This window comes from Haemaphysalis longicornis, unplaced genomic scaffold (genome assembly GCF_048455015.1).
Source record: "Haemaphysalis longicornis isolate Haplotype H1 unplaced genomic scaffold, Haemaphysalis longicornis Haplotype H1 scaffold_2, whole genome shotgun sequence".
Taxonomy (NCBI): Eukaryota; Metazoa; Arthropoda; class Arachnida; order Ixodida; family Ixodidae; genus Haemaphysalis; species Haemaphysalis longicornis.
Window position 1 is genome coordinate 43,909,229 of NW_027526295.1, and position 23,410 is coordinate 43,932,638.

General features: G+C 49.7%; 8 non-coding genes and 1 pseudogene across 8 annotated transcripts; all 9 read right to left on the bottom strand.

Moving 5' to 3' along the window:
* Positions 1-678: 678 nt before the first annotated feature.
* On the bottom strand, positions 679-2,717 carry LOC144167929 (uncharacterized; annotated as a pseudogene).
* A 9,829-nt stretch (positions 2,718-12,546) lies between these two features.
* Trnap-cgg (transfer RNA proline (anticodon CGG)) lies at positions 12,547-12,618 on the bottom strand. The gene has a single exon. It is a non-coding gene; the product is annotated as a tRNA-Pro (tRNA).
* Positions 12,619-17,909: 5,291 nt separating this feature from the next.
* Positions 17,910-17,981, bottom strand: Trnap-cgg (transfer RNA proline (anticodon CGG)). The gene has a single exon. It is a non-coding gene; the product is annotated as a tRNA-Pro (tRNA).
* A 77-nt stretch (positions 17,982-18,058) lies between these two features.
* Trnap-agg (transfer RNA proline (anticodon AGG)) lies at positions 18,059-18,130 on the bottom strand. Its single transcript has one exon. It is a non-coding gene; the product is annotated as a tRNA-Pro (tRNA).
* A 77-nt stretch (positions 18,131-18,207) lies between these two features.
* On the bottom strand, positions 18,208-18,279 carry Trnap-cgg (transfer RNA proline (anticodon CGG)). Its single transcript has one exon. It is a non-coding gene; the product is annotated as a tRNA-Pro (tRNA).
* A 77-nt stretch (positions 18,280-18,356) lies between these two features.
* Positions 18,357-18,428, bottom strand: Trnap-cgg (transfer RNA proline (anticodon CGG)). The gene has a single exon. It is a non-coding gene; the product is annotated as a tRNA-Pro (tRNA).
* Positions 18,429-18,505: 77 nt separating this feature from the next.
* On the bottom strand, positions 18,506-18,577 carry Trnap-cgg (transfer RNA proline (anticodon CGG)). The gene has a single exon. It is a non-coding gene; the product is annotated as a tRNA-Pro (tRNA).
* A 76-nt stretch (positions 18,578-18,653) lies between these two features.
* Trnap-agg (transfer RNA proline (anticodon AGG)) lies at positions 18,654-18,725 on the bottom strand. Its single transcript has one exon. It is a non-coding gene; the product is annotated as a tRNA-Pro (tRNA).
* Positions 18,726-18,802: 77 nt separating this feature from the next.
* Positions 18,803-18,874, bottom strand: Trnap-agg (transfer RNA proline (anticodon AGG)). Its single transcript has one exon. It is a non-coding gene; the product is annotated as a tRNA-Pro (tRNA).
* Between the last annotated feature and the right edge of the window lie 4,536 nt (positions 18,875-23,410).

Here is a 23,410-nt window from a genome sequence, read left to right on the forward strand (position 1 = left end):
GCCCCACTTCATTATTTTTTGCGCAATTTCATCGTCGCGGAATCTCAGTATTCGCCGCTATCCTGATAGCTCTCTAGGGGAACTCCGAGATAACAAGCTGGTGTACGCGACCAAGACACGTTTTCAAATACAGATGGTGTTGGCTTCTACTCCCCGTGATAAAAACCCCCAAAATTCGTCCAGTTCACACATAGCCGCTAGTAATGCTACAACACTTCTTAGTTATCGATATGGCTGCACTCACATTCTCCTGCTTTTCACAAAATGCCACCTAATCATCCGCACATGTTAGTAACTTCCATCGCTTGTGTGTAACTGGACACCACTTACTCCATTGTCATTATTTATTCTTAAACAAAAGGGCTCCAAAAAATTGCAAACAGAAGTGGGGATGCTGGACACCCTTGCCGCGCAGAAGGCAGTACGAGAATACTTTGTGTGACGTTCTTATCGATTATCAGTTGCGTGTAGCAGCCAGACACTGCGCCATACGCACTCCCCTCATGATCACTTCGCCAACATTTATGTACTCCAAAATACAAAAGAGAATCTCATGGCTCACTCGGTCGACCGCTTTCTCAAAATCAATTTGAAGCACATCAACCCTTTTACAGAGAGAGAGAGAGAGAGAGAGAGAGAGAGAGAGAGAAAAGACTTTATTTCCGGTCAGAATAAGACCTATTGGTGTTCTTCAGCCAGACGAACCATGCTGAGCTGGTCGTCGAGGGCCACCGACGCCAACCACACCCGCCAGTTGGGAAGAGGAGGGTTAGGGTAATGAGGGGACTGCTGGGCGATTGGACAGGAGAAGATGATGTGCTCAACATTTGCGTACGTACAGGCGCAGTTGGGACAGGATGGGTCTGAGCGACGACGATAGAGGTAAAGGCGTGCCGGAGTGATTGAGTGTTCAGCTGAATTGCCCGAAGGGTGTGTACTTGTGCAGTAGATAAGGAAGTGTGGCGTGACGGAAGGGTCTGAAGTGAGTGTCGGAGATGCTTGTAGTGTTGTTTGAGGATTTTCTTGTAGAAATATGCCTCTTCCGCTAAGGGCGGGGAAGGCCAAGGGATCACCGGCGCCCGGCTAGTAGTCTCACGGGCCAGCTGGTGAGTCAGCTGATTGCCGGTGATCCCTGAACGGCCTGGCACCCACACCACAGCAACCGAGGCCAGCGAGAGGAGCGAAAGAGATTCAGATATGTCGTCATGGAGACCTTCGGGAAGTCGGTTGTCGCGAAGAGCTCGAATCGCCGCCATAGAGTCAGAGCAAATGCGATAGCGGGGAGAACGGGGTTGCAAAGTGAGTTCTCTAGCTGCGTGGATGATCGCCGCCAGTTCGAGGGCTAAGGGTGAAGTAGGATGGGAGAAAGGGCCTGCTGTGGAGGTGATTGGGGGGCCAGCGGGGCTAGCCATAATGACACAAGCAGTGGAGCCCCGAGTAGGGTTATATGCGGCGTCAACATAGCATGTGACAGTGTCCGGAGAGAAGGGTTCGTGGTGATGGGCACGAGCTTGTCGTCTTCCCTCGTGAAGGCGTGGGGTCATGTTGGACGGAATGGGGGCACAGCGGAGGTTACCGGGAAGGGGCCGTTGGGGGTTGTGCAGAGGAAACTGAATGGGCCGAATGCGCGCCTGCTGCAACAGCCAGTGGCCCTGCTTAGAACCAGACAGACGGCCCAGCTGTCGATCCCTGTGGAGGCGCAAAAGATCGGGAAGAGGAAGGAAGAGACCTGTGGCGTATAATGTTTCTGTAGATGCGTGCATTGGGAGATGCAGGGCAGCTTTGTAAAGTGTGTTAAGGGCAGATTAAACACTTCGCAATTGTGTCTGGGCTAATGTGCAATATGGGATACAGTACAAGATTTTGTTGAGGGCGAAGGCTGTTACCAGTTGACTGGCTCTGCGTTCATCGAGACCACCACGCCGCTTGACAACCCGTCGGACCAAGTGAGTAACTTGTTGGCATGTGGTGATCGTGGACTTCATGACATGGGTGAAGGAATGGTCTTGGAGGGGAAAGCCCAGAACACGGCAGGAGGAAGCACGGGGGACGGGGGTACCATCAAGGGTAAGCGACAAGAGCGGGTTCACAGATCGTTGATATTTAGAGCCGGAAAGCAAGAGCAGCTCAGATTTTTCTGGAGCTGCTTGCAGGCCTGTGCGGGCAAAAAATCGAGAAATGAGGTCAAGGCCAGATTGCAAAGTGAGTTCCACCTCCCCATGAGACCCATGAGTGCACCACAGTGTAATATCATTGGCGTAGAGAATTGAGTGAAGGTTCGGGATCTCGGACAATGCTCTGGCAAGAGGAGAAAGGCCGAGGTTAAAGAGTGTAGGCGATAATACGGCTCCTTGAGGAGTACCGCGAGTGAGGGTGATCGGTGGTGATAGTGTGTTCCCCAGCCGGAATCGAGCCGTTCGGGAGTGAAGGAAAGAATGAACGTAGGAGTAGAGACGGGAGCCACAATTAGTGTCTTGGAGGGAGGACAGGATAGCGTCGTGAAGGAGGGTATCGAAAGCCTTGCGAACGTCCACCGTCACGAGCCCATGAACTTGGTGCCCTGAGGGCTGAAGGAAAGTTTGGTGAAGGAGGAGAAAGAGGTCTTGAGTGGATATATGTGGGCGGAAACCGATCTGATTGTGTGGAAGGAAGTTGGTACTATCAAGTAGGTCTGTGAGACGCGCGAGAACCATGCGCTCCATCGTCTTCCCTACACAAGAAGTCAGAGAGATGGGGTGAAGGTTTGGGAGGGTGGCGGGCTTACCAGGTTTGGGGATGAGAGAGATGGTGGAAGAGATCCATTCCTCAGGTAGCCTGCTTGTGCTCCAGTATTCATTCATTTGGGATAGAAGGAACTCTTTGTCTGAGTCAGGGAGGTTCTTCAGGACGGAATAGGAAATCTGGTCCGCGCCCGGAGTGGTGCCAGTTTTATTGAGGGCCAGAGCACGTTCCAGTTCGGGTAATGTGAAAGGGCGATCAAGGTCACTGTTGGGAGGCCCTGTGTACTCGGGGTAGAGAGAAGGGAGTGGTGGCGGAACGTATAAATTGGTAACCTTTCGAATTAGGGAGCCGGCATCGTGCAGTGAGAGGTGCTTTTGAAGGGTTGGAAGAGGAGCCGGCTGAGGGCCAAGAAGGGAACGGAGGAGAAACCAGGGAGATTTAGTGTGGAGAGAACCGTTGATCGAATCGCATATGCGATTCCAATTCGATGAATCAAGAGTGGAACAGTGGATTAGTATTTTGGTGTTCAGGGTGTCTAGGCGTTGTCTCAGCTGTGTGTTGTAGGGCTGGGTACGTACAAGACAAAGGAGGCGTTTTCGGCATCTCCACATACGCATAAGGTGGGGATCGGGGTTGTCTGATGGAGGGTCGGCGACGGTCTGATGCAGCACCACTATGCTTGTGCAATCGTTGCAATCGTTGCGCGGCAATCGTTGCGCTAAGATTTTCATCAACATTTTGTAACCTATATTGGCCAATGTAATGGGTCGGTACCCAGTGACCTACTCAAGTTTAGTGCCGTCGTCCGATTTGTGGATGAGGACGGTGTGTGTCCGTGAAAAAGACCCAAGCAATACCTTCAACTCGTACACCTCAGACCATGAATAAGAAAGGAGCTACAACGATTGAAAATCTGTTGTAAAAATCCGCCCCAAGTACGTCTGGTCTCGGCGACTTCCCTGCTTTCAACTCCTATTTTCTGTTTCAATTTCACCCAGCGAAATCGGCCGCTAACTCGCCTTTCGCCTCTTCGTCCAGGCATGGCTGGAAGAAAGTCACGTTTGAATTCACCAGTTTTTGGAACTGTGGGGCTAAAACAATGATCTTGAAATGTTATTGAAACGCGTTTTCTTATGTTCTCTATGTCATTGGTAAGCACGCCTCGGTAAAAATTTCCTCGATAGCATTGCCTGTCGCGTGCCGTGTTTCGTCTTTTATTGCGCGCTTTGTTGGCACTTCCCCGGCCAAAAACACTTCGGCCCTCGCCCTCACGGTCGCTCCCCGATATCTTTCTATATCGATGGCTTCTAGCTTATTTTTAATGGTTCTGATATCTTCTTTATATGCCCCAGGCATTTCGCTTTCGAGTTCTAACATGTGTTGCAGATTATTTTTGAGTTTGTTTTCCACTTCCCTCTCTTGCCGTTTAAGCACTGTCCCCCTCTCCATCGCTACCGTTTTGCATTCCTGTTTGAATACCTCCCACCTTTCCCGCCAGCTGCTGATTTTGTCGTTTGTTTGTTTTTCCGCAATTTCCTGTACTCTATCCGTGAATGTGGTGTCTTACAATAATTTTACATTTATTTTACTAAGTTCCCAGCAAACCTTTTTGCATTCTTTCTTCTCCCCCAGCAAAAATAAAACCAAACAGTGGTCACTAAAAGAAACACTATCGACCACGTAGTCCTTGCTCGCCGCAGCGAGCTCAAAAGATACATATGCACCATTCAGCCGCGCATGGCTCGTGCCCTGGAAGTGCGTGAACTTTAAAGCGCTTATGTTCACCGCAAAGTGTTCTACATCGACTGGTTCAGATTCTTCAAGAACTTCTGTCCGGGCCGTTGCACTCTGATCATTTATCCGCGGCGACACATTTCTGTCTCTTCGTTCACACACACAATTGAAGCCGCCCAAAAAGATTACTATTTCTTGGTGCTTTAAATAATCATACAGCCCTTCAAAAAGCACCATCCTATCTCGTGCAACATTCTCCGCAAAGACAGACTCCACGAAAATCTACTCCACAGTAGTTGAAATCACAACGCACAGGCCTGCCTGCCACTTTTGCTCGAAATAACTGCTGCTACATTAATACCAACTGAATTTCTAACCAAAATACAACACCCCCTAGAAGCTCCCACAGAATGACTCACGCCAACGCTGTAACGACCACTAAAGGGCCTTATCATGCTCTCGGTGCTGCCTTCGCTTTCGATTTTTGTTTCTTGAATGGCCATTGTATCTATTTTTTGTCGTCCATAAACCTTCGCAGCTGATACTGCTTGCGCCTAGCCCCAAACTATCTTATGTTTAACGTAGAAATGCGAAGCGGCCTATTTAAAGTAGCCATTTTATCGAATTAAGGAACGCCAAGAGCAAAATACAAAGACCAGCTCAACGAACCCTAGGCTCCAGTGTAGCGACGGCGGATATTCCCTGTGTGTTGCCGTGCCCTTGTCCGTAGTAGCTGCTCAACACTCCCCGGAGACGGCTGTTCGTTGCGCTGCACTGCACGGAGAACATGAGGGGACATTCTTCACATTCCAGGGACGAAAAAGGGGCTTTACGTTAAGTGTCCGGTGGCTTCCTTTCACCGACGCCCGTCGAGCATGCGTCGGAGCCTTCGTCGGCGGTTCGTCGGCGCTCGGCTCGGAGGATCTGGCCTGTTTTCCCTCGACAGTATCCCTTGCAGGCCAGAAAGGACACCTGCCATCTCAAATTCATATTTTTCCTTGCTGTTCTCTCCCTTCAACGACAAAAGAGGTGCTTCGGCCCCGCCCGCACTGTCCGTGGCGATTTGATTGCCCTGAACGTCCAGGGGTTCGGTGGGCGTTTCTCCTTCAGCGGATGGTTTGTCGCTAAGTTCCACGGCGGCTGTAGGTTCCGGGGGCGTTGCCTCCTTCACCGAGTCCTCATCCGTGCCCTTCGAAGCGCTCTCCACGTCTTCTACGTCCATCACATACTCGGACTTGTGGTCGTCGTCTCTGGTCCGCAACGTTAGCGTAAGTGCTGACGCACTCACTCTCGCTGTCGCCGAAGCGGCTGCAACGCCCGCACCGTGAGACGCGGCACTCCCACCGAATGTGGCCATTCCTGTGGCAGCGCAAACAAAGCGGTACCCGATCGGGCACCACGACAAGGTCCACGCTCCTAGGTTAACCAGGCCTAGGTTAAAGTCCTACGTTAACCAGGTGTGTCGTCGAGAGCTGCGAAAAGCGGGAACGAGCCCACTCGTCACAAGCCCACTCGCCACCGGAAAATTCGTCGCAGGCCAACTCGTCACACCGGCCTTTTTGTACAGTGCCATCTCGAGATAGGAACTCTCGTGCGATGTGCCTTCTCGTCACAGGGATTTCGTTACACCGCGGCCGGGTGAACAAAAGCCTAGAAGCGCGGACCGGAAATTGGCGTTTAAAGCCGGTGTGAGGCTGGTTTCTATAATGGTAAATTCGTTACGGCTGTTTAGCAGGGCGTGCGGAGGTCTGTGTGAGCAGCAGGTGTGCATAAAGAGCTGTTTTTTTCGTCTTTTGCTGGGGAGGGGGAAGGAGGGAGAGGTCAGCGCGATTTGCACTTCTTCAAGTGCTGATCGTCAGCGGTGTTGAGGTGGTGTACGTCCGTATTATCGCGCGTATAACCTGCCCTTGCATACAACCCGCACCCATACTTTCAGCCTGCGAATAAAAAAAATAAAAATTGGCGAATCTTGCACCAACTCGCGCAAGGCTTGAACCATAGCTAAGCTGGAGGATTTCTTTCTATGTAAACACTGAAGGACACACCACCAGGCATTGCATTAGGTTTGAAATTGTTGATTTGTTGATTTGATTGATTGTGGGGTTTTAACGCGCCGAGGCTACACAAGTGACCTGGGGATGTTTAATATGCCTGCGTCGAAATCTAGAACACACGGACGTTTTCGCTTTTCGCCTCCATCAGAAAAGCGTCCGCCGCTGCCGGGAACCGAACGCGCTTCCTTGGGCTCAACAGCACAGCGTCATATCCAGCTGCGCCACCGCGGCGGGCGATTGTTTTTTAAATAATAATAATCTTTATTTCACTGCACTGAATACATATTCGGGCCAGCCCAAGCCAAAAAATCTTGTGGGGCCTTTTCTTAACCTGTTCCGTTGTCGCTTTTCACGGTGGTGGTAGTAGTCATCGTCGGACGGCACCCCCCACGGCTCGCCCGCAAATACCAAGATGTCAACGATCGCATCGCAAGAATCCTGGCTGATCGCGGCGGCTGAGCCAAAGCGAATACGCTGCGGAATATTGCCCGCAAAATCCGCTTCCGGTACTGATGAAGTGAACAACGTCGAAACCCAGCGTTGAAGACGCCTACACAACGAGACAACAGTGCAATAGTACAAATATTATTACAGTACAAAGAGAGTGCAATAAACATTTTTTTAATTTCATGTACAACCTGTTCACTGCGTCATTTATAACAATTTGTTTACTTTTTTTGTGTGCCATGTAATCAGCGCTGGATTAGGAAACTTTGGGGCCCGGGGCTACTGCGTCCTTGGGGCCATAATGATGATGATGATTATAATGATGATGATGATTCCGCTTTATAATGCAAAAATTTTCGAAGCCCATGTTATGCTCTCTGATCAGTGATAAATTATACATAATTTTACTCTTTCGGCAAACTAATTTGTTGGCTTGATGTCTAGTATTATATAACGGATTTTATCAGGCGTATAAGTTAGTATGATTTGATTGCTGGTCCATCACAGATTCGCAATTAATCGACGCGCCGTGTTGGCCTGCACACGACTTGGTATAGAAGAGTATTTTCTTACAAGAAGCATATTTTATTAAGCCTGTAAGGTTTTAGTTTTATTGTGAAGTACTCCACCTGCATATATGGGAGGGCTCAAAGTACGCGCAGGCAGTTGTCACTCGCAGACATCTGCCAAACAGTTAGCCGCCATGGCTTACGGGCCAAAATCCTGTAGGTTACCCGCGCAGACGAGAAAGCACGCGGCTGTTAAAACACGCGCCGCCTTTGAAATAGTTTTGGGGGGGAGGACTCACTTCATGCATGTCGCGCAACACAACCTTCCTATCATGCACAGCACGATTAGTACAAAGGCGATAAGCAGGAAAATGTCGCTTTTTAGGCTGGGCAGCGTCCGCTTCGTGCATGGGTTTGCGCATGGCCGTTGAACTTTCAGCTGCGATGAACTCCTGTTGCGCAGCTGGGATGGTCTTGCTAGTCGGCAAGCCGTTACGCATTAAAGGGAAGGTGAAGCGGTTTTAGAATTAAAAGAAAAGTTGACTAGCAGCGAGTACACATTGAATAGTTCATGTGTACGAAATATTTTCGCAATACATGCAATAGAAGCGGCGCAATGAGCAAACAAAAGTGGCCCGATGCCCCGCCCCCATCTCGCCGCGCGATGCCGGAAGACCGAAGAGCGCGGGCGAAAACCGGCTGAAAAACGTCATACCTGGACTTCCGGCCGGATCGGCCGCCTCGGCCATGCTCTTTTCGCCGTGTTTCCTTGTGAATGATGCTTGTTGTTGTTGTGGTTGATAGCACTCATTTGTACAATTTTTGTGTTCAAAAAGTGTGCACGAACGCCAAACGAGGCATACGTTATCATGCCGTATTCCTAAGCAGAATAATGCCACGCCTGGATGCTTGATAACATACGGAAGCGACAGCCGAGGTGGCTGTGCTTGATGACAGAGAATATACTACACTACGTTAAATACTTTGTAAACCGCTCCAATGCGTTTTTTTTTTTTTGATGCGACGGACGTGAATGTTCACATTAGATTCTAGATTTAGGAAGGATGGGGAATACTGCTGTACTTTGGCCGGGGATGTTTCGTTCCATTCCAGAAACCAAGTCACATTTGTTCAGGAAATACTTGTTTCGTTAAACGCGTCGGTTTTCTTTCCCTATGGGCTCAGGATAGTGTTCAAAAAAACAATTTTTTGGCGATACTAAAACAAGGGGCCAATCCTGATAGACGTTCTCTCCCAGCTAAGATGAAACAGTATTCCTACAAAGTAAAAGAACCAAGACAACCAGATTACTTATTTTGGAAGTATACATGTCACAATAAGGGGATGTCTGTCTGGAATTAAAAAAAAAAACACCACTCCGAACCACCACCGTGCCATAATTTGTATTGACTGGGGGGGCCTAATTTTTTGCCCAAGATTCCGTGTGGCTGCATATTATAACCTGGCAAGCACTTGTTGTCACTGAACCTCAAGTGTGCTCCAGTGATAGTCGGTGATATATATAATGATGATACTAAAAAAATTAGGAGCGAAGAGTAAATATACGGCCTCTGTCCGACTAGCGCGGTAAATGCTTAAATCTAGAAATGCTTAAACAGGCCAACGATTCATTATCACAAACGTTTGGTGATTGTTACCTAAAGTAACGTAACTACAACGTAACTGCCTTGTCCGACTGGTCTGTTAATTATAACGGGGTGACCGTAATATTGTAGCAGAATGCGCAACGCACAAGCGAAAATCAAGCCCTACTACAGCCAATAATGCTGAGCAGGCACTAGTATGCTGCAGTGTTTTCAGAATAAATGCATGTGAAGCAGTAAGACGCCACTCATCGAAGTGCAGCTAGCAATCTCGGAGGCGCCGTAGCGCCGCTGCCGAAATGGCGCGCGCGTGTGGGTCTGTGTACGGGGATGAGTAATGGGGCTGGGGTGGGCGACAACGAACAAAGGAAATGCGGAAGCAGAGTCTGCTTGTTGTTTTATGCGTGTACCGGCAAGATGTGTCTCGCATATACGTTTACAGCGCATGAACGCTATTTTTTCGCGCAGTGCACGTACGTGCTTTTCGCTGGTAGATTGTTTATAAAACGCCCATTAATCTTCGGCATAAATGGTTTTGTGTATATAATAAGAAACAGTTAAGGCAGTACCTAATATTAACATAAGGTATAAAATCCCCCTATGCTGGTTGCCTAATTCAAAAATATTTTGATGGAACCCACTAGTCGACGTCACAGTCACTGCTTTGGGGTTCTCTGTCGTGTAAAGCAAATTTAAGCTCCAAGATAACTGAACCAACAGCACGGGAAATTATAAAACAAACTTCCAGTCATGTGCGAAAATTAAACTGCAAGCTAAATTGCCGCAAAGGCAACCGTGCGATCGTGCGCAATGCTTCCGACAACCCGCGCGGCCGAAGGGTGTCCTCCTCTGACGTCATGACGGGCGCAACCAATCAGGGGCGTCAAAAGACGAAAAGCGCGCGTCTTTCAAACGGGGCCGCGCTTTTTGCAAGATAAATGCCACTTGGACTCATGTACGATAAATTTCAATGTGATATTCGGAATCAGCGCGCAAGAAACTATATTACTGTTAATCTAACTCAAATTTTTTGGAAAGCGCTTCAGCTTCCCTTTAACGGGTCCCCTTTGGGTTGGAGAGCGACAGGTGAGCACGAGAGATGGCATGAGGCAACAGTTTAATAGGGATAGATTGTCTCTGCTCACCCCCGTGCTGCTGCTCCCATCGGTGCCGCACAACAGTTCCAGCAGTCAGTAGTTCGTTGTCGATAGGTCGGGTTGTTGTTCGGTCGTAACTGGCTGTGTAAATACGCTAAAGCTTCTCGACTAGATTCGGGGTCTACGACGAAGGCGAGTATGGGTGGACCTCTTGTTTTCAAGTCCTCAACACGTCTGCCGCGTCCACTGTTTTCCCGCGCTCCTTCCAGGGTTCTTCTCTCGTGCCGCCACTCCCACACGGGACCAGATCTGCGGGCCGCCCTTTGGCCGCGCCGTCCGGCGGCTCATTCCAAAGCGAAAAGCTCCCGCGGGGACAAACAGCTTACCGTCCCCGAGTCGCGGCGGAGGTCCGTTTTCAAGACGCCATCGAAATGGTTTTAAGTGGACACAGCTTTCGTCATCCAGAAAGGAAACAGACGTTGTTGTTGCTTTGTTTGGCGCCCACGCCTGAATTCTTCACACCGCCTAGGCCTGCTGATTCCCCAGCTCGAAGGGAGCCACTAGGGTCGGGCTGGCCCGGCGGCCTCTGCGTCCACACGGAGTGGCGTCTAGAGAATTACGCTACGAATGGGGTCGCGCGGATATGTAGCTTCCGCAATGCTTGTTGCTCAGACAGCCTGCAGAGGCTGCAGCACAGAGGCGCATGCTGAAGGCGAACGACCCCGCGAGTGGCCTACACAACCTTTGAACTTTTAAATAACAGTATATGCACTGACCACTCAGCTAGAATATCGAGTCAATATCAATCACGCTATGCGATTCAACTAATCCGCTAGCGTTATTGAACGAGTCGTCATCGCAATAAACTTCCTTTTCAAGCGCTATACATTGAAATTTGGGGCAGAAACTGTGTATGAGCCTGTGGGCAGTGCTTAAGTTGTCAATAATTACATATAACGTCCCTCAGGCTTAAATAGTTTAATATGCTCTACAGACATTATTTCATTATTCGCATGCTTGACCCTTCTTATAGCGAAACGTGCGCGTGCCGAAACGTCCGCTTACATCGATGTCCCTGTACCGAAAAGACTACCGAAACGACCTGTGCCGAAAAAGACCGGAGCCGAGTTCGGGACCTTTTTCATGTGGCTTATTAGGCCCGATCAAGCTGTGTACCCATGACATCTTCTCACAAACCTCGGGAAAACAGGGAAGAGGAGTAGGAATAACTAAATTAGATTGAAATGGACTCGAAGGTTGTCAACCATAACGTGAGCCCCCTCCCCCTTAATCCTCCCCACCTGTCACGCCGTGAGTCAGCTTTGGTGTAAAGGTGAGGTTGAAGCTCCTACCTTCAACTTTCAATGCGGGCTGCGGGCACACTCAAAATATATATTTTTCATATGATCAAGAGGGTCCCCTGACAGCTGGGGGCCCGGGGCTGCAGCCCCCCTAGCCCCCACCTCAATCCAGCACTGCATGTAATACAAATTTGCAGGCTATTATCATTTTAATATACCTCGGTATGGCGGCATATTTACCTAACTTCCTGCGTTCAAAACTTTGAAAGAACACTCAATCGCCTAAACATCGCTTTAGAAAACAAGCTCGTAATGCGAGTTTTCCGTGTGACGAATATTCCGGTGATACGAGACTTCCTCCTACGAAATGCCCTGTGACGAGTTGGCATTCCTGACCAGTTCACCTGTGACGAGTTGGCCTATGACGAGTGGACTTGTGACGAGTGGGCCTAGACACGCGAAAAGCACCCCGGCACACGCCAGCGGTCACGGGTCACTTCAGTGACCTTCCCGTAAAGCGCCAGGGCCCCTCGCACTTCGTCGTCGGGGACGTTGTGGAGCACCCAGTGCAGCTTTAGGCGTACGTCCTGGCTCCGCGGATCGAAGATAAGGCACCTCCGCCCATTTCACTTGAAGTTCGGAGGCGGCAACCAGCTTCGCAGCTGCCTCGGAGTCCTTGAACGTCACGGCACACAGGTGGTTCATCTGATATGCGCCCAAGGCCACAACCTTGGGCAGCAAATTCAGACGTACCAGCGGGTCACAGAAACCTTCCACCTTGTATGGCCTGGCTTTCACGTCCGCGTGCAGAAAAATGGTGTTCAGAACAGACGGTCCGCATAGTAAATGAGGCAGAATAACTTGGGATTCCTGGTTTTCAGAGTTGTCAAAAAGAGGAGACCTGGTGCCGCGGGCCGACGGACTCGCCAAAGCCGCCCCTTGAACGGAGCTCGCCATCCCGCATCCGCAATGCACAGCGGCCGGAGCAGATGAACGAGCCAGGAGACGAAGGTGGTGTCGCGGCCCGCATTTATCTTTTGCGAAATAAACGAGAACAAAAAAAAAAAAAAATAGAAAAGGGGCTCGTCCGGGATTTGAACCCCGGACCTCTCGCACCCGAAGCGAGAATCATACCCCTAGACCAACGAGCCAGGAGACGAAGGTAGGGTCGCGGCCCGAATTTACCTTTTGCTAAATAAACGAATACAAAAAGAAAAGGAATGGGCTTGTCCGGGATTTGAACCCGGGACCTCTCGCACTCGAAGAGAGAATCATGCCCCTAGACCAACGAGCCTTTTTTTTTCTTTATTGCCGGTTTCAAACAAAACACAGAAACAACGGTACATATGATAAAATCGCTGACTTCACTCAAGCCAGCGCTATATAACTAAAAACGGGGCATAGACAATACCTTTTCAAATTCATGCAACCATTCAGGAGTACATTTCTGACTCTTCCACATTTCTACAATACGTTGGGCACTCACAGAAATACTGCCTTGCTGGCCTTCCGTCTAAGTCACAGTGCCGAAACGCCATTCGAGACCTCCATATTCCGTGGAGGACCAGCAACATCACTAGGTCGTAAGGCAATCCATTATCGTTTTGCACTGCCAAAAACCGGATGCCATAAGGGCTCTATGGAAACTCCTGTTTTAATGTTCGCTGAAGAACGTCCAACAAAAACACCCCATCCTAACAATAAAAAAAAAAACATGTTCCACCGTCTCGTGCTTTTTACACAAAGAACAGTCCACTCCCCATGGCACATACAGACCCTTCTCCAACATCCATGTTTTAACTGGCAACACTCCAGAGTGCAGTTTAAAAAAAATGTTTTTACACCAGGAGGAATGGCCATGGCTTTTACACGTTTCAAAACGTTTTGCCCGGGGCCCACCGGAAACATGGATCGGTATAGAGGAACCGGAAAACAAATTTCAGCAAGATCCCTGTACAGCTTTTTCTTCGACACAGAGCTCAAATGCTCCATCGAGAAGCGTACACACAGAAATTGAGTCGCTTGCACAACTTCCTTTAAATACCCGTGTACTACGCTGTAGCTTTGACATGATGTAATAATGAATTGGGGCAGTAGTCTACCTAACCTGACTTGAATGAAAGTGCGCAAGAAGGGGTCCTTAACCTCCCGCAAGAAATAAAAACGATTCACCACTTGTCTTAAAAAAGATGCGAGAGCGATAAACCGCCTTCGCGTACTCTTCGAAAAAGATTCGTCCTACTTGTCGTTTCCCAGGACGAGCCCCAAAGAAAAACAGCACAAACGCGGTGCAGCCATAGAGAAAGAAATATAGTGCAGCCCCTGAACATTGGCGCGAGAACAGTGGATCACTTGCAAAACGTGCCAAAGTTTAGCAAACAGAAACATATTGCACACAGTTGCGCGCGCAAACATCGACAGCGCACGCCCCTTCCCTTCCCACTTTTCCGCTTTATCACGCATCGCAGTCGTCTGGCTTCGCCAGTACGGGTCGCTATCTCGGTAGTTTTCCAGTGGAACGCCTAAGTATTTGGCAGGCATAACCTGCCAATTCATACCTTCAAAAACACTAGGGGTCACGTCGCAGTTGCCATGCCAAAAACCCAAGCACTTGCTCCAATTTACAGAGCTCCCAGTATACTCGCAGAATATTTTAAGCAACGCAACTGCAACACTGATGCTTTTTCGGTCACGACAAAATAAAGCAATGTCATCCGCATATGCCAATACACGAACCTCACATGCTTGCAACTGGAAACCATGTATAATGTTGCTGTTTATGATGCTAGCACAAAACGTCCCGATGTACAAACAAAACAGTAAAGGGGACAGCGGGCATCCTTGCCGTACTGAACGCGTCACATTTATTGGTCGGCTCACTGACCGATTTATTACCAGCATTGTCGAACAATCTTTATACGCAAGTCTTACGCCCTCCATTATTACTCTCCCGAGGTTTACTTTTTCCAAAATAGTATAGAGTAGCTCATGCGAGACCTTATAAAAGGCCTTTTCCAGGTCTATTTGTAGCATGGCTACAATGTCATTCATGCCGTCACAACACTGGAGAATGCTCCGTGCTATATGTATATTACTTGTGATAGACCTTCCCTTTATACCACATGTTTGGTGTTCGCCCATTATGTTCGTTATCACACTCTGTAATCTCTTTGCTAAAACTTTCATTAAAATTTTATAATCAACATTCGTTAAAGATATTGGCCTATACGCAGTAACTTTTCTGAGCTCTTCGCTTACGTCTGTTTTCGGTATGACGACAGTGTGCGCTTGCGAGAACGAGGGCGGCAGTCTTTCCTGTTTGTAGGCTTCTTTGTACAGGCCACACAACACTGGACTTAAATCATTGCGGAAGGCTTTGTAGAACGCCGTGCACAACCCGCCTGGGCCTGGAGACTTTCCCGGATTTAGTTCGTCGATAGCCTTCTTAACCTCCTCCACTGTAATTGGTACTTATAAATTTTCTTTTGTCTCATCGTCTGTCACCGACAAGAATCTTAAAAAGTTGTCCTTAAACCGTTCCAAGTTCACAGGTTGGTAGGAAAACAAACCATCATAAAACTCACAAAAAGCTTTGCTAATTGCTTCTTGTTCGCTGAGAACCTGCCCTTTGTACTCTATTTCAGCAATCGAGTTGCGGGTAGCGTATCTCTTCTCGGAGCTAAATGCTCTTTTTGTAGGGGCTTCCCCTAACATAAACTTTTCCGCACGGGCTCGCACTATCGCGCCATGATATTTTTCTTGTTCTATAGCCTCTATCTAATGTTTCAAAACTTTAATGTCGTCCTTGAACAGTCCAGGTGACTGGCACTCTAGTGCAGAAAGCGTCTCCAGATTCCCTCTAAGCACGGCTTCCTTTTTCTTTTATCATGCTTTACGGCGGTCGACCTTTCTATTGCTGCCATCTTAATTTCTGCTTTGAAGTTCTCCCACTCAGAGGCCCAGTCACATGTGTGCTGTTGAAGGTTCGTAATCTTTTTTGTAACTTCTTTTAAGAATTCTTCATCCTTCAACAACGAGCTATTCATTTTCCATAAGTGCCAGTTGAACTTATTCTTATATTTGCTCTTGCCAATCGAGAACGACAGGAGGCAATGGTCGCTGAATGACACGGGTGTAACACTATACTCAGAGCACTCCGGCACAAGTTCTAGCGAAACATAAGCTCGGTCTAATCTTGCGTGGCTCGTTCCTTGAAAGTGGGTGAACTGGATATGCGTCTTGCATTCCAACGTATCCCCTACATCTTCCAAATCAAACTCTGCCGTGATACCATTCAATGCGATCGTGCTTCCGTCGCGATAAGGAGTGCCACTTGATTTATCGCGAGCCGAGCACACACAATTAAAATCTCCCAGTAGCACAAGAGCCAGTTCTGTGTCAAGCCACGCCCGCAACTCTTCAAAAAACACTTTTCTTTCATCGGCTTTTGTCGGTGCGTACACACAAAAAATCCGCCATTCTTTTGACGCTAAAATAAAATCACAAATAACAAAGCGCCCAGATAAACTGGACGTCACGTTTTGCACTACTGCGCCGCTGCTCCGAAGTATTAAAATCAGACAACCAGCCGATAATCCCACCGTATGGCTGACACAGACTTCATAACTAGAACTAAACACTCCCACCATCCTTTCCGTGTTTTGCTCGGTCTCTACCTTCGTCTCCTGGAAGGCTACGACATCTAACTCCCTCTCCTTGATGATTCAGTACAACTGACTCTGACGTTTACGCTCGGAAAGGCCGCGAACATTAAGGGTGGCACAACGCAGATGATGAAATCAACACCGCATGAATGGAAGATGAAAGCAAGTAACACACTCTTACACACACGTTTCAGGAACACTAGCCCCGTCCCCTTTTCTACCCCTCAAAAAAAGAAAAAGTGTAGTCCGTGCCGTAACGCTCATTCAAAGACCTCCCCCCAAAAAACAGGCAAACGTTTCGCTTACGGCGGCTTCCCCGTTGCATGTCCTCTGTCATAAGGCGTGGTGTTGGGCTTTGGCTTGAAGCTTGGACGCCTCAGCATAACCCCGCCCACACTTGCCTTGACGTTGCCGGAGTCACCAGAGTCTCCACGCTTGTCGTCCTCCTTACGCGGCCGCTTGACGGTGGCTTCCGGGTCGTCTCCGTCGCCGTCGCCGGCGTCACGCACTTCACGAGTTAAGGTGTTGTTCGTCGAACCCGCCCCAACACACTCCTCACTTTCCGCGTCCAGCACAGGTGCCACCGGCGCTGGGTCGTTCTGGGAGGTCGTTTGCTGCTTCGCGGGCGCAGCATTTACGTCCTCCACGCCTGGTTCCGCCAAAGGGTCCCCGGTTGCGGACGCACCACCTCCACCGGCCGCCGCCGCCTCCGGCTCATCCTCGTCCATACGGTTTTCGGCCGCGTCCGCGTCTCCGACAGGTCCGGTGACATGTGCATACGTCCGCACGCACTGCGTCGCTTCGTGACCGAAGCGGCGGCAGACCGTGCAGCGCGGCACCTTGCAGTCGCGCCTCATATGGCCCGTCCCCGAGCAGCGGAGGCACTGCGGGGCCCGGCCTGCAACGACCACGAGCGCCTGGCCGCCCGCAACCCGGAGCTCGTGCGCCAGGTCGTCGAGCCTCACGCCGGCGTTGAGCCTGAGGGTCACCGACCGGGTCGTCGAACCTTTCTCATTCATGCCCTGGACACGCCACCTCTCACGCTCGATGTCGACGACACGCCCGTAAGGAAGCAGCGCCGCTCGCACCTCGTCGTCCGGCACGTTGTACAGAATCCAGTGCAGTTTCATCCGCACATCCTGGTTCGCCGGATCCATGACGAGGCACCGGCGCTCCTTCACCTTCACGTCGGTGGCCGCGAGCATGCGCTTTACGCCGCTTTCGTCCCTGAATGTCAGGGCCCATACGTGGTTCATTTGATACGCCCCCAAGGCAAGCACCTCGGGGAGCAATTCCAAACGAGCCAAAGTGTCCCTGAAATCTTCGACGCGATAAGGCCTCGCACGAACGTCCGCATGAAGAATAATGGTGTTTAAAACACACCGACCTGTTGGCAGCATTGGCAAACTGACGGGGTAATCTCCAGATTCCTGGCCAAAAAACCTGTTTCCGCGGCCAGACATGGCCGCATTCACCGCTCCTGAGGAGCCAGTCATCCCGCGTCCGCACACTAGCGCGGCCGGAAGCAGAATGCCCCCTAGACCAACGAGCCAGGAGACGAAGGTGGTGTGGTGGCCCGCATTTATCTTCTGCGAAATAAACGAGAAGACAACAAAAAGGAAAAGGAATGGGCTAGTCCGGGATTTGAACCCGGGACCTCTCGCACCCGAAGCGAGAATCACACCCCTAGACCAACGAGCCAGGAGACGAAGCTTGGGTGGCGGCCCTCATTTATCTTCTGCGAAATAAACGAGAAGACAACAAAAAAGAAAAGGAATGGGCTCGTCCGGGATTTGAACCCGGGACCTCTCGCACCCGAAGCGAGAATCATACCCCTAGACCAACGAGCCAGGAGACGAAGCTTGGGTGGCGGCCCTCATTTATCTTCTGCGAAATAAACGAGAAGACAACAAAAAAGAAAAGGAATGGGCTCGTCCGGGATTTGAACCCGGGACCTCTCGCACCCTAAGCGAGAATCATACCCCTAGACTAACGAGCCACGAGGCGAAGCAGGTGTGGCGGCCCTCATTTATCTTCTGCGAAATAAACGAGAAGACAACAAAAAAGAAAAGGAATGGACTCGTCCGGGATTTGAACCCGGGACCTCTCGCACCCGAAGCGAGAATCACACCCCTAGACCAACGAGCCAGGAGACGAAGCTTGGGTGGCGGCCCTCATTTATCTTCTCCGAAATAAACGAGAAGACAACAAAAAAGAAAAGGAATGGGCTCGTCCGGGATTTGAACCCGGGACCTCTCGCACCCGAAGCGAGAATCATACCCCTAGACCAACGAGCCAGGAGACGAAGCTTGCGTGGCGGCCCTCATTTATCTTCTGCGAAATAAACGAGAAGACAACAAAAAAGAAAAGGAATGGGCTCGTCCGGGATTTGAACCCGGGACCTCTCGCACCCGAAGCGAGAATCACACCCCTAGACCAACGAGCCAGGAGACGAAGCTTGGGTGGCGGCCCTCATTTACTTCTGCGAAATAAACGAGAAGACAACAAAAAAGAAAAGGAATGGGCTTGTCCGGGATTTGAACCCGGGACCTCTCGCACCCTAAGCGAGAATCATACCCCTAGACTAACGAGCCACGAGACGAAGCAGGTGTGGCGGCCCTCATTTATCTTCTGCGAAATAAACGAGAAGACAACAAAAAAGAAAAGGAATGGGCTCGTCCGGGGTTTGAACCCGGGACCTCTCGCACCCTAAGCGAGAATCATACCCCTAGACCAACGAGCCTTTGTTTTTTCTTTATTGCCGGTCTTAGACAGTACAACAAAACACTTCAGGTACAGAGGTAAAACTAACAATGAGGCTGCCGTGCCATCATAGGCCGGCGTTGTCTTTTAAAATTCCCTAAGCGCCGTAAGAGGTTCAACCCTTGACAGCCACTCAGGTACTGTATTCTTTGCTTTTTGACATTCCACGAACCGAGAGACGCTTTCTCTAAACATCTGTCGCGTCGGTCGCGCGTCTACATCACGATTGAGCCAGGCCATTCGCGAACGCCAAATACTGTGCAGGCCAAGCAACATGATAAGGTCAAATGGAACCCCATCTTCACTGCCTATGCTCAAGAATCGTATGCCATGTGGGCTCAGAGGAAAGTCCTTTCGAAGTGTCCTTTGGAGGACATCCCACAGAAATACTGCTGCCCAACAGTGGAGGAAGACATGTTCCACCGTTTCCGGTTGTTTGCAAATGAACAGTCGGTTCCCCATGGCATAGAGATTCCCCTATCCTTCATCCAAGTCGCCACTGAAGGCGTACCAGTGTGTAATTTAAAGAAGAAGGACTTTGCTCCGGGTGACACTTCCATTCGCTTCACTCGTTTCAACACATCCTGCCCTGGCCCAGCACAGTATATTGCTCTATACAGTGGAACAGGGAATACTACATAGCACACATCCTTATACAATTTTTTCCCCGTTACATTGGCCAAATATTGCATCGAAAACCGGGCTAGCAAAAATTGGTATGACAAAACAATCTCTCTAAAATATCCATAAATACCCCCAGGCATGCTGCGTGAGGAAACCACAAATTCGGGTACAGCACGCATTAGTCGAACTTGAATTACAGTGCGCAGATAAGGGTCTTGTATATCACGCAAAAACAAAAATCGGTTTACGAGTTGTCGTACAAACAGGTGCGTAAGCCCTAAACCCCCATCTCTGATTCTTCTAAACAAGTTTGTTCTACTACTCCTTTCCCAATTGGACCCCCAAACAAAAACAGCAAATACGCGATGTAGCTTCTGGACGTTCAAGCGTGAACAATGCAGTACTTGCATAACAAACCAAATCTTTGCAACAAAAAAGAGATTACAAGTTGTGGCTTTCCCAAACACTGACAAACCAGTTGCTTTCAGTTTTCCCCCCCTCTCCCTCAGTGCCTGCACCTGCCCGCGCCAATAAGGCTCACTGTCGCGATATTATTCTAAGGGGGCTCCCAAGTACTTTACCGGGGTGGTGACCCAGTTAACATTAGCATAAAAAGCAGGAGTGGACATCCATTCACCGTCCCAAAACCCCAGGCACTTTCCCCAGTTCACGACACTGCCTGTGACCTCACCAAACCGCTTCACTGTTTCCACAGCGGTCACCAGGCTTTCTTTATTCGAAGACACGACAGCAATATCATCCGCATAGGCGAGCAGTTTAACCTCGGACTCTTGCAGTTTGAAACCTCGAATTGTACCATTCCCGATGATACTCAAGCACAGCGCCTCAATGTACACACAAAACAATAAGGGGCTGAGGGGGCATCCCTGGCGAACAGATCGTTGCACGTCGATGACCGCTCCCAAGTTCTTGTTAACTATCAATTGTGTAGAGCAATTCGTGTAAGCCAGAGCCACTCCCTCTCTTATAACCGAACCAACATTAATATACTCTAAAATACAGAACAAAATCTCGAGAGAAACACAGTCAAAGGCTTTCTCCAAATCGAGCTGGAGAATCGCCACACCCGTGTGCATTGTATCGCAACATTCAAGAATGCACCTAGCCTTGTGTATGTTTGTAAAGATGTTGCGGCCCCTGATACCGCATGTCTGATGCGGTCCAACAATTCGCTGGATTACTGTTTATAGCCTTTCACCAAGAACCTTCATGAAAATTTTATAGTCCACATTTGTTAGAGAGATTGGCCTGTATGCCTTAACATTCCTAAGTTTTTCCGTATCGTCTGTTTTCGGTATTAATACCGTATGCGAAGTAGAATACGATGGCGGAAGCGTTTTAATTTCGTAAGCTTCATTGTACAAGCCGGCAAGAACAGGAGATAACAAATGTTTAAACTGTTTATAGAAAGCCGCCACCAGTTCGTCGGGACCCGGTGACTTGCCCGGATTCAAGTTGTCGATGGCACATTTGACTTCATCTGCCGAAATGGGTTGTTCAAGCCATTCTTTTTCGTCATCTTCCAAACGAGGCAACACATCGATAAAATCGCGCTTGAATTTTTCTACGTCTATCTCCCTGAAAGCGAACAGTGCTTTATAATATTCAAAGAACGCGCCCTCCACTTCATTTTTTTCTGAAGTTACTTGACCGTTCCTTTCTATCTCGTTAATCTGATTCCGACGGGCTTGCGTCTTTTCTATTCCTAACGCCCGTTTTGTGGGCATCTCGCCGGCAGCCCAATTTTCCGCTCTCGCGCGCACAAGCGCTCCGCGATAGCGATCCTGATCAATTACCTCAAGCTTGTGCTTTATCTGCCTTATGTCTTCTTTAAACATGCCTGGGTTTTTGCTCTCCAGTGCTATCAACTTTTGAAGGTTTGCACGCAGCCCGTTTTCTTTCATGTTTTCTTCGTATTTAATACTGCTAGATCTTTCGATAGCTTTTATTTTGATGTCTTGTTTGCCTAATTCCCACCTTTCCCCGATTCGACTGTTATCTCTTCAACTAACTCCTTACCTGCGCACATTCATCACGAGCTGACATGCTACATGGCAGCCCACAGTCACCTGCACGTATTTCTAGAATGGGTCCCCGGACACCAGGGAATTGTAGGGAATGAAAGGGCTCATGCCCTTGCTCGTGTAAATCGAAACCCGAGCGACCCTCAACCCTGGCCCCAGGACTACAGCCCCAAGGAAGAACGCGCCGCCCATCGCAAGGCCCGGAGGCAACAGCTGAAGGACCTTCGCAGATCTCGCCGTAATCTTCCTCCTCCCACTTCTGACCTCACACGCCGCGAAGGCACTTACATCCGCCAGGCTCAGACTCTCTCCCTCCCTTGTGACCTCGTTCTTCACTATATCATGACCCGAGATGGCACGCCCCACTGTCAGGTGTGTGGTGCCTATCCCGACGTTAAACACACCTACTGGACTTGTCCTCGCGCCAGGAGATCACCTCACTTTCTTCATCCACACCTTTTACCATCCCACATTCCATACTCATGGGAAAACTGGGCCGCTCCTCCGCCTGATCTTCGCCCCATCCTTTGGCCTCGCCTCGCCCGGCACATTGCCCACGTGCGGGGCCCTGACACCTGTGGAATTCCCACCTGAACGTCTTCCAGGCCCACCAGAACCACATTTTCGGCAGCCCGGACATGGGCCGCTTTAAATAAAGTTTGATCTCTCTCTCTCTCTTCAGCTATTTCCGTAATTTTTTCAGTAACAAAGCACATGAACAATTCGTCTTGTAACAGTTTCTCGTTCAATTTCCACAGCTCCCAGGAAAAAGGAGCTTTCTGTTGCTGCTTCCCAATTCTACATTTAACCATACAGTGGTCTGAAAACGAAATAGGCTGTACGGTATAGCTGTGACACTTATGGACTAAATCCAGTGAAATATAAACCCTGTCCAGTCGTGCGTGGCTGCACCCCTGAAAATGAGTGAACCGCACATCCCTCGTACCCTCCAGGCATTCCCCGACATCCAGAAAGTCGAATTCACTTACGATATCGCACAACACACTGGTGCTAGCGTCTCTGTAGGCGCTCTTACTTGTTTTATCGTGGGACGACAGGACACAGTTGAAGTCTCCCATAACCATAAGCAGCCTTTCGGTGTTAGTGTGCTGCTTGGGACCTTCAAAAAATCCCACTCTAGCATCTAGCGCATACACACATATAATTCTAAACTCGATAGAATTGAAACGACAGTCGCACACCACGAGCCGCCCTGAATGACATGAAGCCACCGCCTGGATTTCCAGGCCAGGTAGCTTCCTTACAAACAAGACACAACCCGCAGACGTTCCTACAGCGTGGCTTACACAAGCGTAGTAACGCGACGTGAAACGGCGCACCATGCCCTCGGTCTCCACCTGCCCTTCAACCTTCGTCTCTTGAACTGCGAGCACGTCTACGTCCTGTTCTAACAAGAGGTGGTAAACCTGGCTTTGCTTTCGTCTAGCAGCCATACCACGGACGTTTAAGGTTGCAACATTCAGGGAGCCTTCCATTACCGTTTTGTTGAATGTTAGAGACCGCGGGCATGGTGCTTACCTTTTCGCGTCAGCGCCTTGCTAGACGCTTCCATCCGGCACCTTGGACGCGGGGGGAGGATGCTGTGTTGACGGCTTTGGTGGGCGTGCCCGTCCGTTCTCGACGTTAGGCCGCGGCTTGAAGGAAGGCCGCCATCCCGGGTTAGTTTTAAGCGGCTGGCCGTGGTCCCTTTTTCCTCTCCTTCGTCCGACTTGTCCAGGCCGCGCTTGGTGGTGCTCCCGGTGCTTGCCGGCGCGCCAACATCCATCGACTTCTCACCGCTTGGTTCGGGATCGACGTGGCTGGGCTGGCGGTTATTTTCGCCTTCC